We start from the raw sequence: 19,231 nt of genomic DNA, 5'->3' as shown, positions 1-19,231 counted from the left end.
TTCGCCCAGTCGGGAACCAGCGAGAGGCGGGATACAGAGCGCCGCCGCTGGTAGGGCCCCTCTAGCCGCGCCTCGCTCACCCCATCTTACCTGGAGTCCTCCCAGAGGAGATACTGTGCTTCAGGGGTGGGATGTGAAGCCTCAAAGGGGCAAAATGGCTTCCTGTGTGTGGGCCTGCTCACAAGGTCCCTGGGGTGCCGGGGGAGTGGGGTGTCAGAAGCATGGCCCTTAAAGGCTCCCCATCACCTAGTGGTAATGGGTTTCTTGGGGCAACCATATCCTAGCAACAGATGTCAGAGGACCAGGCCCCTGCAGCACCTGTGGGGGGTGAGGGGAGCATCCCCTGAGTGCTCCCATGGTCCCTCACACCCTGCATTGCTGACACCAGCCATGATGGGGAGGCCAAAGTTTCTCCTCCAGTGGCCCCTGGAATACCGGCCCTCATGGTGACCCACCCCCCTGAGGAAGGGCTGACATCCGGTGCCATGCTGTATTCTGCTTGGAAAAACAACTGGCCCTTCTCCCGGGGGTGAATCAGGCAGCAAAGGGGTCACCCTCCCCTTCCTACCCCCTGCGGCCCTGCCACCTTGCTCTATCTCCCGCGATTCCCAAGCCCGTGGTATCTACGTGGGAACCCCTGCGTTGTTTCAAGGCAGCTGTCACGAATATCCCTGAACATCCTGCATCTCGAGGCATTTGGGGGTAAGTACAGCACTCAGCCTACTGCTCTGTGATGGTATTAGGGTTGCCCTGAATGAGAGAGAAATCTCCAGGAGACCACCGAGAGCCACCCGGGAGATTATATGATAGGGCGTTCATTAAAATAAATATTAAATGTCGAATCCGATTGATACAGTAGTTCAGCAGGTTTTGAAAATGTTGAAAATGAAAGGGAATAGCTGTGTGCGTTTTCCCCTTCTGGTGTCAAGTCAACGCGCCGTAATTAATGCCATGACATTGTGTGATGAACCTCCCAGAACAGATTCAGAGATGGCAGCCCTTGATGTTTAAGCACCTTATGTCGCAGCTCCGGCACGTTTTTCCACACCCCTGAGGGTGGTTTCAGGATCCAGGTCACCACGTGGCCCTGCAACAAGTGATGAACGTGGCATGTTTGCAAACACAACCCCTTTGCACGGTGATGGAGCAGGTTATCTCACAAGGGACAAATAGGGCCAAAAATCCTGGCATTTTATACTAAATATAAAGCCTGGATAGTGTTTGACCTACTTCCTGTATGTGTTTTGAAGCTTTTAAAAAATACAGGAAAAAATATTGGGTTTTGTTTACATTTGTAGCAGAGAGAGAGAGAGATCAGGTTGTAAAGCCGGTGTGTTGTGGAAAACCATTCAGGTTGTTTTTAGGAGCATGCTGCACACTGTTACTGAAATGCACCAAATCAGGATGGTTCGATGAGAGCAAAGCGCTCTGGAAAGGCTCTGGGAGGTCTGTGATGTGAGCCAGAGATGATAATCAGTGGGCACGTTTAGTACTACAGGAATTTATGGTTGTGTTCCTCATTTGGAGGGCTGTTTTATGCAGTTTAAAAAGTCCTTGTTTTTCATGTATGCCCCAAAGTGACCTACATCAGACCAGAAAAAGCTTCTCTAGGGGCACCAAGAATGGAGGTAGCATGGGATAAGCAGCTCTCTTATTCTGAACATATAAAATGTAATGCTTTCCTGGAGTTTAGTATAAAGGAAGAAAATTGATATATTTTCAGCCTTTTTTTTCCTTACAAAACCCCCTTCAAATGACCTATCATGGATTGACATGTGCTTTCATTTGTGGAGGACTTAACACATTTCTTTAGAAGCTATTAATCACAGCTGTGAATCTTTCAAGAGGGATGAAAATCTGAGCTTGATGCTTTTCTCCTGCCCTCATCTGACATGAAGCCAACCTAACTCGCATATTAAAGAGTATTACCAGGAATCTTTTCCCGCAGCTGCCTTGAAATTGCTGATGTCTAGCTCTCATTATCTTAAGGTTGACTGTCCGTCATAAACTGGAACCATCTTGTCAATTCTTCATGGGTTCACTCCCCACCTTGGGAACTTATTTATTACAAGACAATTAAACCCTGTTTGCAGGCCACATGATGAGTCAATGAAGCATGTAGATGTCGTATGCTTGCGTCATGCTGTGTCTGTGTGCGATGGTGCAAAGGTACAGCATCATGTAATAAAGATACAAAGCCTTCAGGAATGAGACAGGATCCCAAATGATTATTTGGGTCGTAGCGTGATTATTGTGGTTGACAACATGAGTATTTGGGCCACTGCAGCAAAGATAGTAATTCCAAATAATTGGGATTGGGTTATGTACTCATCTATATTTTCTAGAGGAGAGAGAAACAGAGGGAGCAAAAATAAATTAAAACATGAAGCAATGCAATACATTCAAGGCCAGGCAGGTATGCAGGTGTCACTCAGCTGTACCCTGTAGCTATTGGGAACATCATACCAGCACTGGGCATAGCGTTCAAATGGGCACAGGTGCTTTCCAACTGGGCTAAAGGAAAATTGTAGTAATCGCTTCTCGGCCTCTTGAAGGCTCGGATCGAAAACATTTACTAGCAGTGTATAATGTGTAACATGTGATTGAGCAGTTCTGATTGTGCTCAGTATAGAACTAGCTAATGTGTTAAGCTATATCTTGACATTATCCAGTCCATAAATGGGGAGCATTTAATAACGTCCATACAAAAAAAAAAGATAGACATTTGGTAAGTATTTTGGCCAACAGAAAAACTAAGTATTTTAGCAATTCAGGTTGTTAGATACATAAGGTAATATTTACCCTCTCTTTGAAGATGCTTAAAGAGACCCATTTAGGGTACTTCAGAGTTAGAGAGTAGATAATATATGTCTTTTTGGTAATCAGCAGTAAAGTGTGCTAGGGGTGGGGGGCTGGGGGAGATAATCAGGAATGACTGAGGATGTTGGCTGTAATTACTCCAGGAAATTTCCCCCCTAAATTAATGATACTGTTGAAAATGTTTTCGTGTCAAAACTGCATCACACCAATTTTGGAGAGCAATTAGCGTGAAATGAGATGGAGGCTTCTGACAGTAATGGGCTGTCTTAAGTGTCACTCGTCTGTGAAATTACGCAAGTACCCCAGTGATATGGCCAAGTGTACGATAATAAATATACCTTCATAATTAGGCTTAAAAATGATGTTACTCATCACAGTGATAATTGGGACAAAGCAGTTGGGCAGAACTGTGGGTTGTACTCTTCAGATCTTATCTCAAAGGGTTTTTGTTATGTCAGTAGGAACTGGTCCATGGCGCAGATGTCTAGAATGGTTTGAATCGCAGCCTTGGAGGGCTGGGAGCCTAATACTGTGCACGTTACTCATACAAATGTATTGTATTCCTGTGACTAGTCTTCCTCAGGCGTTCGGTGAAGTGGCTGGATCTGCCAAGGGGAAACATTTTACTGTGTCCCAGGGTGTTTTGATACAAAACGAGGGCACGGTGCAGTCAACATTCCCTCCAGCTGATCAGCTGTGACGTTTTCTGCTTCCGTACTAATATTTAATATGATCAGGGTCTAAAGGGAAGCCTTTTAAGGGCTTTATGTCTTTTCACCGTGGGGTTCAATTTAATTATATTCCACTGAAAGTAGAGAATGTTTTCTTGGTTTTTTTTTTTTCTCACCAGGTCTGATTTCCCACGCTTACCTAGCTCCGGATTTTAAATTGGAGCCAAAGACGGTGATCCTGAAGGAAGAATATATAAGGTTGGTGATTCTTAAAGTGCGGCTCCGAGGGTCAGATGCACCCTCCCCTCCTCCTCGTAGCCAGAAGGTGGAAGGCAAACTTGATCCACTGCAGTGGCTCAGTTACCTTCGTGCCATGTATGAGTCATTTTCTCTTGTGTGAGAATAGTCAGATGTCTGAGCTTTACTGCTGGTGAACTCAAAGAACACAGTGGGGCACGATCCTCCTTTTGCATGCCATGGTGTAAATGTGGAGTCATTCGGTTAAAATGAATGGGGGTAGCACTAGTGTGAATTCAGGCCATTCATTCTCACCCTTGCATAAATACAACAGAGAGAACAAGACAGAGCAGGGTTAGCTGTCAGCTTCATTTTTTTTTCATTTTCAATTAGATCTACATTTATATAACAAATAACTATCCCCAGGCTCTTGGCAAACTGCCAACGCAGCCTTCAGCGACAGAAATGTTGGGCCCCTTGAATTGCTCTTACTTATACTCTTATCTCCTTGGCACATGATGAGACGGCTGTCCTGAGCCCAGCGCCCTACAAGCTGGAGCTGCAGACTTATGTATTGTAAGCTTGACTCCTGGAGCTGTATGCCATGTGTGCATGTTCTGTGCACATGTAAGAGGGGTAAAAGAAAATCTCTGGCTTGTTTCCAGAGTATCCAGTTACAAGCAACAAGCACCAGAGTGCTGTTGGAGTTCTATTCAAATCTATACTGAAACAAGCAGGAAAATGAAAGTACCAGTAGCCGATATTTAAAGTTCTCTCTGAAGCCTTCTCCAAACTGAATAATTGTGGAAAAAAAATACTGATACAATACATGAGTCATGGATTTAGATTAATTCCTTTCACAGTATACAACCAAAGTATTTTTTATAATGTCCTTTTAGTGGATTGACTCATTCTTCCCTGATAACCTCAGGAAGTTGGTCTCGTTCCCCTGCTAATTATAAATGGAATCTGGATGTTAGCGCAAGGTGTAACCCAACAATCGGGTGAAATATAGTCATACATATTTAACTAGCTTCAGTGCATAATGCAAACATCTTGGCTGATATTTAGTTCTAATACTGATGTTACCATTGGTTAATTTCCATGTTCATTACTTGAAGCACCACATAATGCCAGAAGAAAAGGACCCTCTTCAGATCTTGTCATCAGCAACGTATTTTGAAATAATAACTATGCAGAGGAACATAATGATATCCATTGTGTTGAGAAGAGCAACAGATCAAATATTTATGGTTCAGCACCAAAATACTGTCAACATCTAGATTTAAAGGTTATGTCTTGGATTCATTTCACATCCACAGCTTGAAGTAGATGTGGTACAAGTACAGTAGATATATTTAATGAATAACATCAAGAAATGGTTGCATTCAACCAGGTATCAAGTGGTGCAAGAAGTTGTGCAGCAATTTTTTCTGAGTATTTCCATTGCCACCCTTATCTTACAGAGTTATAAGAAATCAACTCAACTAATTTAACTGCCAAGTAATTGGTTCAGGGTCTGATTGTGTAGCTCTTTTTTTCTCACCAGTAGGCTCACGTAAATCATCCCATTGGCCACAGTCTGGCCATTCATGTTTTAGGGGCAGAGTCTGTACCTCTGCTTGCTTTGGCTCAGATTTAACCACATCTCACAATTATGGCCTGGGTAGGATTTGGATAGGAGTCTGTAAGAGGGTGGTCTGCATCAAGCCAAAGGCTTGTCAGCCCAGCTGATGTAAAAAAACCTGATACTTTATGGGAAGCTCAGATGGAGAGTAGCAGGAGGCTGTTTGGTTCTGTGGTAGACCCTGGAGTAGGGAAGCTGAGAGAAATTCCTTTGGGTCCCCACAACCTGTGTGGTCAGGGAAATAGCTCTGGGTTGTGTTACTTTGCAAGATTTTGTGCTTGAGTTAAACCCAGCCCTGAAGCGAAAGCTGATTAAGACTCTGTATATGATGCCAGTTCCTTCCAGGCTGGTGAGCAAGCCCACCAGACAATTGAACTCTAGAAGGAAAACCCAAAATACTAAAGTGGAAGTTGTTACCAATACAGTAGGTGTTGCTCTCAGGCTGAATACTGAACAATTCCTTAATGTGGTGAGAGGATCCGCCAAAGGGATCACAATTTCAGGTGAGTTTTAAAGTCAAAGTCCTGAACACCGGTAATCTTTGCAGATCTCATGGTACTTCTTGCAAGAGTTAAAGTAGGTTTCAGGTCAGTGGACATATTGGCTCTGAACAGTAAGATACAAACAATTAACTTAACTGCTCACGTCACCATCAGTAAATCCAGTAAACAATCCCCACCTCCCATGCCCCAAGACAGACACAGTTGCACAAGCACCCATGTCATGAGTTTTGCCTGTCAGCAGTCAGAGGTGCAGTTTTCCCCAAAACCCTGCACTTATCTCCTTGAAACTTGGCAGGCTTCGCGGCCTCATCAGGGCCACCACCGCTGCAGTTTTCAGCTCGCTGCTCCTTAACACACACGCGGTCATCTATGTTACGAGTTTTGCCTGTCAGCAGCTTGAGGTGCAGTTCCCCCCAAACCCCTGTACCAATCTTCTTGAAACTTGGCAGGCTTCGTGGCCTCATCAGGGCCACCACCGCTGCAGTTTTCACCCCACTGTGGCTTAACACACAGACGTGACATGAGTTCATGAGTTTTGCTTTTGAGAATTTGGGGTGTAGTTTCCCCCAAACCCCTGCACCAATTTTCTTGAAACTTGGCAGGCTTCATGCTCTCAGCAGAGGCTACCACTCCTGCAAATTTCATCCAGATCAGACAAAAAAACAATAACGTTATAGATATTTCATTGATTCCCCATTATACCCTATGACCGGATCTCCGAGGCGGCTCCGAAGCTTTGGAGCTGCCTCAGCCAGTTCAAAGCGGGAACCCAGCCCAGAGCTCCGGATCGGACTGCGGCCATCCGAAGTGGCCAGATCCAAAGCCAGATCAAATAGCTGCCGACTTACACAGGCCTAACCAATATGTAGCTGAAAGGTCAGCAAAGATGATAGGTGCTTTTTTATTGACTTGGATGAGTTTTGGCTCAGATGCACGCATTCACTAGCTTACCCTCCTGAATTTCAAAAATATCCCAATCTACAAATGCTTATTAATCATCTCGACAAGTCACCACTTTTTCTCAGCTGATCCTTTTTTCTGAGAAACAGGTCAGTTAGAAGGGGCCAGATGAGCATTTAAGTCCTAAGAGTTGTTATCTGTTGGTAGAATTCAGTTTGATTTCAAGTTTAAGGTAGGAACTTCCCCTCAGGCCACTCTTTTTTTCAATTTAAGTCAATGACAGTAACTTTTCTGAACAAAACAGAACGGCACTGAGTTCTTGGCGTGGGTGTTGGGAGCGTAAGCCAAGTCAGCAGAGTAATACATGCTGTGAGGAAGAGTTTTATGGCATTCATAAACATAAATCTGGTGATGGCATTATCTTTAGCTACAGCTTGTTGAGAATGAGAGAGCAAGGTAAGTGCAGTTAATAGAAAAAAAGATGAACATAGAAGGGAGCACAGAGAAACAGTGGGGGAAAGAGAGGGAATTAAGCTTTCAAGGTGATGAGACGATATGCAACTTCCCAGAACAGAATCTAGGCCTTGAAGAAACCTCTGCTTTCACATCACAGCATTAACTTCAGCCAGGCAAAGCAAGACTGCTTGCCATCAAGACTTTCTGCACTGCCCTGTGCCTAAGCGTCTGCAGGCTCTGAAGAAAACAAGTGGTCTAACATATTACCCAGGTCTCAGGCAGCCACGGCTGACATTTATTAAGCAGAGTGGCAGCTGTAATAGTACCTGTGAGGATGAAATCTATAGCCCAGCCTTCAGTAGTCTGTTACCACCAGGCCCAGCATCTTACCATAAACCATTTTCCACTGTAAATTTGTAAGTGAAGATAAGCATTTTTGATACTCCAGAATACTGCGGGCTCAGGCAATGAAGTGCCTCGTTTAAGCTCAAATAGCAAATCACTGAGAATAGCACTCAGCTATCCTGAGTCTGCACTGGTGGTCTGTGCACCAGACAACTGCTTATGAATGAATTTGATTTTGTCCATCAGACTTTTGGGCATCCTTCTTCCCTAAATGTATGCATGGGATGTTAAATACCACAAGGACCACATGAATCAAAGGGCAAAGCCCTGGTTATTGCCTGTGTAATACCACTGCCATACTTTCAGTTCCAGTGTTAATGGTGGTTCAGGCACGGGGCAACGTGTGCCTTCCATGTAGCAATCTTTAAGCACTGTATAGATCAAGGTCCTGGACTGGCAGCCAGCTCCATACGAGGCTCTCAGCACTGTCAAAGCCCAGGATTCATCTCACAACTCTCCTTCTTTGCAGTAAACATGCCCCCGGTGAGAACCAAATATACCTGCACTCCGTGCACCTGCAGGTTAGCTCACTTTCATTATTGTAAATTATTTCCAGGAGAAAGGCTGAATCATGGAATGGAGGGGGCTGAAAACGTTGCTTGCATTCGCAGCCTCCGTCTGACGTCATCCTCTTGTGCTGCTCTTTTACCTGCACTTGGAGTCTTTGTCCTCTCACCTTTTTCTTATGTAACTGCATCATGGCCTCATAACATTTTCATCATGATTCCTTGGGGTTAGCTGCTCATGTCAAAACTCTGCTATGATAACACGGGCTTAACTCCTGAGAGAGATTTAAGGGCAATATTAATCCTGTACTAGCTGCATCTGTTGTAAACAGGATACTGGCATACATGGATCACCGCTCTAATCCACTGTGATAAGTCCTATGCTCCCCCATTGCATTCAGGTAAGCTGAGTTGGCATTACTCGTGTGACCAAGGGTTGCAGGATCGACAGAGGGCACGTTACACCTAACCAACCTGATTGCCTTCTATGATGAGATGACTGGCTCAGTGGATGTGGGAAGAACAGTGGATGTGACGCATCTTAACTTTAGCAAAGCTTTTGATGCGGTCTCCCACAACATACTCATAGGCAAGCTAAGGAATTATGGGTTGGATGAATGGACTGTAAGGTGGATAGAAAACTGCCTGGATCATTGGTGCTCAGAGAGTAGGAATCAATGGCTTGACATTTAGTTGGCAACCAGTATCAAGTGGAGTGTCCCAGGGCTCAGTCCTGGGTCTGGTTGTGTTCAATATCTTCATCAACAACCTGAAGGATGGGATGCAGTGCATCCTTAGCAAGTTTGCGGATGACACCAAGCTGTGGGGAGTAGCAGGTATGCTGGAGGGTGGGGATAGGATTCAGGGAGACCTAGACAAATTGGAGGATTAAACCAAAAGAAATCTCATGTGCAAAGTCTGGTACTTAGGACAGAACAATCCCTGGCACTGGTCCAGGCTGGGGACTGACTGGCTAAGCAGCAGCTCTGCAAAAAAGGACCTAGGGGTTACAATGGACAATAAGCTGAATATGAGCCAGCAGTGTGCCCTTGTTGCAAAGCAGCTAGCAGCATCCTGTGCTGCATTAGTAGGAGCGTTGCCAGCAGATCAAGGGAAGTTATTCTTCCTCTCTATTGGGCACTGATGAGGTCACATCTGGAGTCCTGTGTCCAGTTTTGGGTCCCCCCACTACAGGATGTAGTCACATTGGAGAGAGTCCAGTGGAGGGCAACAAAAATGGTGAGGGGGCTGGAGCACACGACTTAAGGAGAGGCTGAGGGACCTGGGCTGATTTAGTCTGCAGAAGAGAAGACCGAGAGGGATTGAATAGCAGCCTTCACCTCCCTGCAGGGGGGCTGTAAAGAGGACGGAGCTGGACCGTTCTCAGTGGGGGCAGATGACAGGACAAGGAGCAATGGGCTCAGGCTGCAGCAAAGGAAGTTTAGATTAGATCTTAGGAAAAACTTTCTCACTAGTAGGGTAGTACAACACTGGAAAAAGCTACCCAGAGGGGTGGTGGACTCCCATCCTTGGAGGTTTTTAAGACCCTGGCAGAAAAAGCCTTGGCTGGAATAATCTAGTTGGGGCTGGTCCTGCTTGGAGCAGGGGGTTGGACTAGATGTGACCTCCTGATCTCCCTCCCAGCCTGAATTTTCTATGATTCTGTGATCATTCTGTTTGTTAGCCTGTAAGATGTAGGACTGCCCCACTGAAGTTAAGCCAGGGGGTAACCCTTTAGTGTGATCTGGTGGTTTTGTGTGTAAGACTGAGTGTAGACCCATGCTTAATTTCCAGCTTCAGTTACTGATTTACTTTGTTCCTTCTCTTGGACTTTCTTTTCTCATCTGCAAAATAGAGATTATGACACTTACTCACATGGCTATAAAGTGGTTTGAAATCCTGGAGGAAAGATATCCCATGAGGGCATTTTCTTAGTAAACAAGATGCTATGGTGTGAGCTCAGTGCCAGAATTTCTGACTGAGCAAATAGGTTCATTTGGTTTTGAATAGCAAGCTATATAAAACCATGCAAAGGTCCTATGAGAGAGTGTTTTTTTTTAACTTTGAACTAATAGATGTACTGTTTCATAGAAAGATTTCCGCTGCTCATGGTATACTGTGTATGACATTTACAATGCTCTTTGTTCCATTAGCAGAGTAGTTTGGGAGGGTTTTATTATTCTTTGGAGACTGCAGCTTAGAGTTCATCTTCCATGCACACAGACCCCAGAAGAAACCACCCTCTGAGCCGCACCTGGCTCTTTTCTAAAGATGGTGATACATTAAACATTTGTTAAGAGTTTAATCATTAACCCAATATATATTTCAAAGGGAAGATGTAAAATATCAGGAAATGCCTCCTATTGTTACAGCCACCAAAATACAAAGAAGCTTCACCATGAAGTCAAGATACTCCTTGCCTCAGCATTTGAAATCATAATGCGTTTATATCAGCTACAGCACCTTGGTGTCAGAAGAACAAGGAAATAGCATTTAATCGGCATCTTCTGAATCACTGGTGAAAGGAACAGCTTGGTAACCTGAATGCATTACTCTAGGGCAAATGCTAGCTGTGAGTAAACACACCCGGGTGCTGAAGACACTGGTTAGCCTGGTTAGGTCCCACTCACTAAGTGGTTCATATGTGCTCGTTAACAAAACACACTCATTCTGATTCATGAAGAAAAGTCATAAGGGAGATGCATGCAGGAACATATTGGAGTTGCGTCGATAATGACTGCCAAACTGCCTCGTGGACTGCTTATGCAGAAGTTATTTTTTCTGACCACTAAAAATTGCAGTCCATTCTGGGGCGAAACAAAGCAGCAGCTGTTTAAATCCAGGAGAGGAAGCGAAGAACATGATAGCCAAGTACAACTGACAGGAGGGAGGTAGAAAATAAGGGGGCTTAATATTGCCTAGCTTGGACCCAGTCCAGGATAGTTACCAACCCCAGCCTAATTACAAGACAGTGACAGCCACACTTTTTGGCAGGTGTACCACAAATTAGACCCACCTCTTCCCCTTGATCTGCTGCTCTGCTTTCTGCTCCCTGACCAATCTGTTGCTCTCCTGCCTGCTCCCTGCCCAGTCTGCCACCTGCCACACCGAGGCTGCCTATGCCATTTGTCATCTGGGGCTTCCCAAATGTTTTACCCCTTACCTACAAATCAGGCTTCACACCTCTGATCCTGTGCGTTCTGAGGGGAACACTCTCCCCCCAGCTGTGCAGCTGCAAGACTCGTGCGCTGCCAGTTGGTGGGGAGGGTGACAGCAAGCAGCAAGTTATTTTGGAAAATAAACTACATGAGGTAGGCACTGTTCAGTTCTCTGTTTGGACAGTGCCAACAGTGTGGAGGGTGTTTGATGCATCCAGCATCTCCAAATCATAATAACAGGCAATTGCACCCACTCTTTATCAGTTATTTTTTCCATTGCAAATAGTCATCACTGACTGCTTTTTCTGTTGGTTTTTTTTCCATTTTGCCCCTCTGTACATTTACGTAGTAGATGAGTTCTGCTTGGAAGGTATCAGAAGGCAAGTGTGGTATAGTTCTGCCACTAGCTCATATGACCTTGGGCAAGTCATATAACCCCTCTTTGTCTATTTTTCCACCAGGAAAATAAGGGTAACAGTAGCTAACAAGGGTGCTGTGAGACTTGTAAGACAAGATTATTTGGGTAAATGTGATATCTTTTATTAAACCAACTAAACAGTTAGGAAAATTGTTCTTTGCAAGCTTTCAGGTACAACCTTCTTCGGGCAGAGGGAGAGTCCCTCTTGCCTTGCAGAGTACTTCCAAAGTACTTTTAGATCCTTCAGTATAGAGGTTTCTTTCTTTGCAGCATAGAGGTTTCTTTTTTTGGAGTTCATGAGATCATTTGTCTAAGATATTTCAATCTGCAACAGCCTGATGCATTGTGGGGAGCCCAAATGGCTAGAAATTACCAAATCTTTTAATTGCCAGGCATAAAAAAATTAAGTGCCATAAATGGAAGGAGTATTAACAACCACATTGAACAGAGACCCCCTCCCACCTGGCTGGCTGGCTTCTTAGACTATGTTTCTTTCATGCTTGGATGAACTGCTTACCCCAATAAGCACTAGAGTCATTATAATAAAATGAGAACAAAGCTATCATTAAACCAGACTTGTTTATTTTTCAAGTGCCTATTTACAGGGCATCAAATTCATTTAAAACATTCTCAAGAACCACAAATCCTGCGCAATGCAACAGTCCGTGTGTTGGGAGGTACAAGCTCAGACAACATATTCACTGATCCTGATCTCTCTGATAGAGTTAGAATGATTGAGCCTGTGTGTTAGGATTTAATTCTGTGCAAAATTAAAAGGAAAATACCTTCATTCGTTTCAGTATAACAGTTGTAGGGCCAAATTTTGCTCCTCTTTACCCACATGAATTCAGAATTAATCTTTTTTTAAAGTCAACAGAGTTCATTCAGATTTACGCTAAATCAACTAAGCTAAATTTGGCCCCGTATCTGTATTGTTGGCAGCTCCATTATTGTCACCATTTGTGTTTACCCAGATCTCTTAGTTCTACTGAAGCCAAAGGGTTTTTTTTCCCCGCTGGGTGCAGTGCAGCAGAGTTAGGCTAGCACTGAGTACTTTTGTGAATCTCATCCTGTATCTTTTACAAGTGAACTGAAAAAGTGACATCTGGGCCTCCCCACAGTCTGGTGCAAAACTTCCTTTGACCGCAGCGCAGCCAGGAGTTCACTGCAGTGCTTTTTACCTGCCAAGAAAGACCTGAGTTTGATGTTTATCCTGCAGGAGTTATGGACACGTTCTGAGGAAGACCTCAGAACGTGGCAGGGAGCTGTAGTCACAGCTCTGCTCCAAGTATCTGTGATGACTGTTGTTATCGGACACTTGCAACATTCATGCCTTTCTAGATATAGAGAATAAGAATTGTTTGCCCAAGCTTTTGTTTTAAAGGTATTTTAACAACAACAGCAATGTCATAGTAATAACATTAACAACAGTGATGATGATGATGATGATGACAGCAGCAGTAGCATGGGAGAATGTATATATATCCTGCCAGCGACCTGGAATCCTGTAACTATAAAACCCTGTCCTTCCTGACAGATCCCAGAGTATTTTACAGATGTAATGGACTGATTTGTAAAGTATAAATAGAGAGCATGAAGGGTGTGCCCAAATGAACAGTTATACCAACCTAAAGCAGGGGAATTTAGTACTCAGGAGCCCATGTCAGCGGATCTATTGTTACTGTTTCAGCTATCTGCTTCTGCCCCACAGTACATGAAACTAAACCACAGTAACTTAGGTCATCTGTTCTTTGTTTCATCCAGCAGGCATACGATGTGCTCAGCTGCTCACTTATTGAACGAGTAGGGCATAAGAATTATGATTATTCTGAATTATGAACTATAAGCCCCCCTGTACATATTTTCTTAATATTTTTGAACACAGGGAAGGGACATTCACTTTAAATTTTGTAGCCTTGACAAGCTATCAAGGTTCTGTCAAAGTGTAAGGAAAGATAACCCACTCAGGGATCTGTCAGACATAGGTCTGTTATACCCTGCATCTTCAGCAGACCTTCTTCACACCCACTAGGAATATGCAGAACATCAGTTTATTGGGTGAGGAAATTGTTATTGCGGCACACTGAAAACTACTAACATCCCTTTCAAGACGGGGAGCTAAGGCAAAATTAGAAATGAGCATCTATCTTTGCCAAATGTAAATGCTTTCCTGAGCGCAGGTCTTCTCAGATCCATGCAACTATAAAGAGGGAAGGAGACATAATGACTTTTCTGTTGAGTGAAATAAAATTGATAATGCATGTCCCATTGTGAGCCTGTGTTCGCTGATCAGTAATGGATGAGGTGCGATTATCTGTATACAGTATTGATGTCATCCATTAATGGCTCCATTAAAAACCTGAAGTGGTAGGGCCATTCATAACTTCCAGAGTGCTAATAACATAACAGAAATAGCACGATGAATAAAGTTTAAGGCCCAGGACAACTCGTTAGGGCAACACCATGGACTTCGGTGAAGTTCCACCCAGGATGAATTTGGCTTTCTGAGTCTTATTCATTAAAAATGATTCATCTTATGTACACATGTAATTTTCATGAAGGCTGTTCAGGAAAAGGTCAGAATCCCCTTCTCACACACAAGGAACATATTTTCACTGACTCATAACCTTTTCAGCACATGGGAGGGTTTAGGAACAGCCAGGGAAAGCCAACCCCTTAATGCGCTGAGCCTTTACAGCTCACCGTATCTCTCTCTGGCTTTCTCTTGTTTCTCATATCCCTCACCCTCTTTTCCAGACCCCAGTGCGGCTGTCTCTGCAATGCTCTTCCTTGCACAGGAAGAGATTGTTCCTCCTCGTGTTGCCAAGGTATCAATCTTCAGCAAGAAGAGTTGTCCTCAAAGTGAAATCTGTTTTCTGCCCCGTTGCAAAAATATCTAGGAAGGCTGCTTCTCCTTCCCTTTTGAATAAACAGGGTGAACCCTACAGCCATGGTGCTGGTCAAAAGGAGCAGTCCCATATTCACCAGGGTGGTTCAAAGTGCGTGTTTTGGCTGGTTCGTTGTTTCTTGTGCCTGGTCCTGGGGCTGGGCTTTGGGCCCTACATCAGGTCAGGTGAGGCAGGTCTCTTTGTAGCTTGGTGAGGCCCGTATGACGTTGACCCCTATGCCTTTGATCATCCCCAGTGTTTGAAGTCACTGACTAGCTAACCTCTGTCTGATTAGTGAGGAGGCGAAGTTGAGCAACAAGACTTAGCCCATAGGTCAGTGGTCAGGCAAACTCCAGAGCTAGAGAAACAGAGCAGCTAACAGGCAGGTGTCAAGAGGGTGGTGTATAAAGGCTTGACGCCATCGATGAAACCGTGGGTTGTGACCTGCCATGAATGTGCCACAGTTTCTTTCCTGCCTGAAGCCAGGTGTACTTCCTGGATATGGTGTGCAAGTCGGTGGCTCTGCTGGAAGGAAAGATGGACCGTCTGAAAGGGCCAGTACTGGCATTATGGAGCATCACACGGACTAACCTAATTCAAGAAGCTTTGCTGCCCCAGATTCAAGGAAGAAAGGAATTGGCTATCAAGATACTGAAGCCAGCTTTTGGCTATGAGCTGCAGAGACGAGAACCAGATGAACCCTAAGGAGATAAATACACAGCCCACTACCAGATTCTCAGCACAGAGTGAGGGAAATAACCCAGAAGATCCAGTTCATGGAACAGAATGGAAAGCTGTATGGGAGATACCTGGGGATTGCTTCTGAGCCCAACTGGTAAAACAATCAAATATACCCATACAGAGCTATCCATCCATTCATCCATCCAAAGAAGCCATACAGTCCTTGTTGGGGATACTCAGAAGAATGAAACATATGTTCTGCAAGGAACAGGAGGATAACAGGATGAAGTTCTGTCGGCTTGGGGCCAAGAAATAAGATGTGAGCACAAGTCTGGGCAGTGCTCCCTGAAGTCAGCAGGCCAGGATCCAGTGCAGTTCATATCATCAAGAATGACACAACTTCACTCAATATCTCATAGGTGATAGATTATTTCAGAGGTCTTGAAAGCAGGCCTGTAAGTAATCCTGTCAGGGCTCCTTCTTGTCCTGAGCAAAGGAAGACAGGAAGCAGATTCCAGAAATGAACCACTAGCTAGGCAAGTGGTGTGTGGCAGAAGATCTTGAGGGTTTGAAACACTGGTCCAGCTTCCAGGGAAGGGCTGGGCAATTATTTGGGCTGGAGGGCCACTTAGGGAGTTTGGGTGAGCAGTTGCAGGCTGGGTCACCCCCCACCATTTACCGCACTGGATCAGTACTCCCCTCCCCACCCCAGCCTGCATCTACCGAAGTGGTAGATTACTGGACCGGTCCACGGGTGCCAGATGGAGTGTGGGGGGGTGGGATCTCCATGGAGACCAGCCTGGGACCCCCACAGCCAGGGTGTGCTCGGCTGGGTGGATGGGATGGGGCTGCAGTTGGGCAGGGAGCAGCATCCAGGAGTAGGACAGGCAGATGGGGCTGGAGCCGGGGCAGACTGGCTCCCAATAGGGCCCTGCTCTGTCACCATCCCTCAATCCCAGCCACTGTCCTAGGCCTCCCCACCTGTCCCACTCCCAGATGCCACTCGTCACCCACCCGTGTCCCCATCCCATCTGCTCAGCTAAGCATGTCCACCCGTCTGCCGCCTCTGTCTCAGCGCCCCCAGCAGTAGGTGCAGGACGGATGGGCCAGGGTGCCCGAGCAGAGCGGTCAGATCCGGCTTGCAGCCCATATTTTGCCCACTCCTGTTCCAAGGGGAGCAGGGTTTATAGAGTTTGGACAGCCTGCACTTCAGTAGACAGGAAACAAGCTAGGAGACAGGCTGGCTAGATCGGTCAGGAAAGTGTTAAACTAATAACAAAAGGGGAAAGCCAAAAGGGAAAAGAGAAGAGCGCAGTTGTTGTTTCCCCACCAAAGCAAGATGCTGAAATCAAAATTAATCAAGGCACTCGGGGACTTAAGGCAAATAAATTCTGTAATTGCCTAATGCTAAGATTTGTGGTGATAACCAAGAGGAATTGGAATAAGCACACAACTGTCAGTATAAATCTGATCTTATTGGTGTTACTGGAACCTGGTGGGAAGAGTCATATGACTGGAGTGTACAATTCATGGTTATTAGGAAAGGGAGAAGGGGGGACAGGGCAGAGCAGCTCTTGCTGTCAGTAATGGCATCACACTTTTCTGAATCATTGAAAACGGAGGCAAAGGGATGCATGTTCTCATGGATAATGCCCAACTGGGGTACTGGGTAAATCAGGCAGGAGACCAGGGCAGCTCACTCCTATCAATAATGTGTAGGAAAAGGCTGTGTGGCCAGGGGGCACTTCAGTCTTGAGTGGCTACGGAAATGTCCTTGATCGATAGCAGTTTCCTAACTCAACCGGTTGCATCCTCTACGCCTGATAAGGACTGACCTCAGGCAGAAAAATGGGTGGTTCAGGGGATCACAACTTCATTACAGGTGTTACATGCAAAGAGAATAAAGTCCAGGCCAGTAATGTCCCCCTGTGATGGGGCTCGGTGTAGCTGTGCTCCCAGCTGTTTAAGACTTGGCAGGAGAGGGGAGAGGAGGCAAAAGTCAGCTCCACCTGCTTGGCTGGGCTGAGGACGTTGATAGGCTTCTCACATTAACCAGGTCTTAATCGCCTCAGTCATGTTTTTTCCCCCTATTGAAGGAACAGAATCAGAGAAAATTCAGGCTGGCAGGGAGCTCAGGAGGTCACATCTAGACCAACGCCGGGCTCCAAGCAGGACCAGCCCCAACTGCATCATCCCAGCCAGGGCTTTGTCTACCCCAATCTTCAAAACCTCCGAGGATGGAGAGTCCACAATTAACCCCCCTGAAGTTATAAAGTGATTGGGCAGCAGCAGAAAGGCAGCACTCCTTGCCTGTCTTATGCTGTGCATGGAAGTGATTGGTGGCAGATAACGTTTAATCCTGGACAGTGCTTTCCTACAGTACTTTACCTCTTCCATGTGCTTTGCAACAAGCCTGATGAATTCCCTGGGTGCTGGGTGGCACCGCAGCAATGCGAGCCATCCCCCAGGCAGCAACCACCTGGGCCACTTCCAAAGCCTCGGCTATGCTTCGGCTGGGCATTTGCTGTCAGGTTGCTTGAGATAAGCCTGAGAGAGAGGGAAATCCGTAGAAAATTCAGCTTGAAGGGACCTCAGAAGGTCACATCTAGATTCGTAGATGCTAGGGTCGGAAGGGACCTCAACAGATCATTGAGTCCAACCCCCTGCCCTGGGCAGGAAAGAGCACCGGGGTGAGATGAGCCCAGCCAGATGCCGATCCAGCCTTCCCTTGAAGACCCCCAGATAGGGGAGGGCACCACCTCCCTTGCAAGCTCATTCCAAATTTTGGCCACCCTTACTGTGAAGAAGTTTTTCCTGATATCCAGCCGAAATCTGCTCCGTGTCAGTTTGTGACCATTGTTCCTTGTTACCCCAAGAGGTGCCCTGGTGAACAGAGCATCTCCGATCCCTTGCTGCGCCCCCTGATGAATTTGCAGGCGGCCACAAGATCCCCCCTCAGCCTTCTCTTGCGGAGGCTGGAAAGCTCCAGGTCCCTCGGTCTCTCCGCGTAGGGCCTGTCCAGTGAGCCCCGACCATGCGGGTGGCCTCCTCTGGACCCTCTCCATGCTGGCCACATCCCTCCTGAAGCGCGGCGCCCAGACCTGGACGCAGTCCTCCAGCTGCGGCCTGACCGGTGCCGCACAGAGGGGGAGCATCGCCTCTTTGGAGCTATTTGTCATGCATCTGCTGATGCATGATAAAGTGCGGGTAGCTTTGCTGGTGATTTCGTCACACCGACGCCTTGTGTTCATCTTGGATCCGCTACGACTCCGAGACCCCTTTCCACGCCGCGCTGCTGAGAGGGTCCCTTCCCAGCCAGCAGATGCGCTGGATATTTGTGCGCCCTAGGTGCAGCACTGTGCACTTGTGCTGGGTGTACCGCATCCTACCGTGTGCTGCCCGCTTTTCGAACCTGTCCAGGTCTGCCTGCAATCGTTCCCCACCCTCCCGGGCGTACGCTTCACCCCGCAGTTTCGTATCATCTGCAAACTTGGACAGGTGCGCTTCACCCCTGCATCCAAGTCACTGATGAAGATATTGAAGAGCACAAGTCCAAGGACCGAGCCCTGCGGGACCCCACTGCCCACATCGATGCCAGCCCGCCTACTACCACCGCTAAGCCAATTTGCGTGTAAACACGTGTCACGGGCTCGTCATTTATTTATGAGACGAGGATGAGATACCGTACCGAAGGCCTTGCTAACGCCCAAGAAAGGGACATCCTCCACCTCTCCTCCTGCGCCTGAGCTGTTGCGACCCCGCCATAAAGCGGGGCCAGGCACGACCCACCTGCCACAACCCGTGCTGGCTGCCCGTGCGTTATTTTTCCCGCGGGACTCGCACGAATATGAGCCTTCAGCACCCTTTCAAGGCCCTTTGCAAGGGTGGGGTGAGACCGACCGGCCTGCGGTTGCTGGGCCCCCCTGCCTCCCGCTCTCGGCATCGGCCCTCCTCCCGGGCC

General features: G+C 46.4%; 1 long non-coding RNA gene across 1 annotated transcript in view; it reads left to right on the top strand.

Annotated features, from left to right (window-relative positions):
- The first annotated feature begins 32 nt into the window (after positions 1-32).
- Positions 33-19,231, top strand: part of LOC109314622 — a 22,140-nt gene continuing 2,941 nt past the window's right edge. Inside the window, exons 1-2 of the long non-coding RNA XR_002102325.1 lie at positions 33-702; positions 3,671-3,749. This is a non-coding gene — a long non-coding RNA (uncharacterized LOC109314622). The remainder of the gene's footprint in view (positions 703-3,670; positions 3,750-19,231) is intronic.

The sequence above is a fragment of the Crocodylus porosus genome, unplaced genomic scaffold (assembly GCF_001723895.1).
Source record: "Crocodylus porosus isolate Cpor-Errol unplaced genomic scaffold, CroPor_comp1, whole genome shotgun sequence".
NCBI lineage: Eukaryota > Metazoa > Chordata > Crocodylia > Crocodylidae > Crocodylus > Crocodylus porosus.
The sequence above is the reverse complement of the archived record's forward strand: the minus strand, read 5'-3'. Positions and strand labels throughout refer to the sequence as shown.